The following is a 2,273-nucleotide window of genomic DNA, read 5'->3' as shown; positions in this document are numbered from 1 at the left end:
TTGTACTGCCTATGTTAACTAAATAAAACATTAATATAGTCCTTGCACTGCCTATGTTAACCAAATAAAACATTAATACAGTACTTGTGCTGCCTATGTTAACCAAATAAAACATTAATACAGTACTTGTGCTGCCTATGTTAACTAAATAAAACATTAATATTGTCCTTGTACTGCCTATGTTAACTAAATAAAACATTAATATAGTACTTGTGCTACCTATGTTAACCAAATAAAACATTAATATAGTCCTTGTGCTGCCTATGTTAACCTAATAAAACATTAATATAGTCCTTGTGCTGCCTATGTTAACCTAATAAAACATTAATATAGTCCTTGTGCTGCATATGTTAACAATAGTTTGTATTAACACTTTCTGTCTTTATTTGAGAAATGTGTAGTCTTTGAGATATGGATTCACGTGTGCCAGAAGAACAGGCTAGTATTTTCGTTACTGCTTTCGCCATCTAGCGAGTGAAAATAAAGTTACTTGCCTATAATAGAGCTACGATTCTAGTGAAATCAGGAGTTGCTACTTCAATAATACTCGATTTCATCCTGAGGGGATAATAAGCATTTGATTTTAAAATACTCTTGTTCGTGTTAAAATAAATTTAGGTATCAGCTGAATGAAAACACTAACACTTCTGAGGGTTCACCTGTTATAACCACTCGCACCATAATATAGTAGTGTGTTATCTGTCAGTCAGTCACTAGACACTAAAATGACATCACATAAGGGACGTTGTAATTTGTACGGTCGTGACGTCAGTTAAACGTGCGCATGCATGAATCACGAGCAGAATTATGCACTATGTAGGCTACAACACAGCATGACATATGAACTTCAAAAGCAAGAAATAAAACTATTCGATATTCTTAATTTTGGTTTTGTTTACTTTTGAAACCGCACACTTTTGTGGATCCTGCGGAAGTACATCTACTATATTTTTAACATATGATAAAGTGTTATAATCTTTTCTAATTTCAAAATAAAATAACATAATTTAAAAGTACGAACAAAATTCTACGCTGATATGCTAGTTTTTAGTTACGATTTTTGAAGTTCACCAATCTCGTCTTTGCTATACATAAAAAAAATCCCAATCGCCAAATTTCTCGTTACCTTTCTCTCCCTGAAGAAGAAAAAAAAAAGAGCTTTTCCCTTCTCGACTCGAGATTCGTTGGTATAATTGGATATTCTTGTCCGTAGGGTGCAAGTGTTAACGTTGTTGACCATGGGTCTATAAATACAAATTGTTTGAGATTAAACATTCTGCAAATAACTCTAAAAATCAACACAGAAAATTTTAGTGATTTAATTTTTTGAGCAAGGATTATATGCATCAACAACCTTCCTGCTTTATTTTATTGTTTGTGTGTTTGTTCAGGGGCGAATCCAGGATTTTCTTAAAGGGGAGGGTCCAAAATTTGTTAACTTATAATTGTTATCGCAAGGTAGTAAAACTACCGGTCAACATTTTTATTTAGTTTTGTCACAAAGGTAGAGATATTCATGTTATTAATAAAACAAAAATATCAAAGCATTTTTAGTTGCGGTACAGCGGCTCATAGAATGGCTCCGATATTTTTTCAAGTACAAACTTTTAGGTCATATCAATGTTATCTCTAGACCGATTTAAGATCTAATTACAGTTTTGAACGCGGGAGGTTAAACCCTTTCGAATGATGTATTTGACATCGCCCAATGTCTCACAGATGAATTTACTCTACTCCTGTTTAAAATAATTTTAATTTCAGGGTAGGTTGGTAGAGATCCTGATGAGTAATAAAATCGAATCGGGTATACGCACGCTTGGAATTGCTGGCGAACAAAATATAGAATTCCTCATGATACTGTAAATTTATCATCTTCGTGAAACCCAGTTTAAAGTATTTCCCCAATATTATTATTCTGTAATCAGAACAAAATATTCTGGATGAAATGCTAACATTCCCCTCATTAGAACAGTAGCTCTCAAGATCACCCTGCTCTTAAACCCAAATATAATTCCCCATAGTGGGATTCACCTTTGAATGTCAACATGACAAAGTCAGGTTACTTAATTATGCAAAACATTTTATTTTACATGATAGTCATATATTCCCGTATAGTACAAGACACGTGCAGATTAAAGCATGATAATAGTGTTTACATTTGATCTGATATATTTAACTGATGTTGACTTCAGAAAAATATGAGAAGTTATGAAATTATATAAACTTTCATGTGCAATTAAAGTTGTAAGTTTTAAATGGGACAAATTTATGAG

Source organism: Limulus polyphemus, unplaced genomic scaffold, assembly GCF_000517525.1.
Source record: "Limulus polyphemus unplaced genomic scaffold, Limulus_polyphemus-2.1.2 Scaffold3043, whole genome shotgun sequence".
In the NCBI taxonomy this organism is placed as follows: Eukaryota; Metazoa; Arthropoda; class Merostomata; order Xiphosura; family Limulidae; genus Limulus; species Limulus polyphemus.
Note: the sequence above shows the minus strand (reverse complement) of the source record.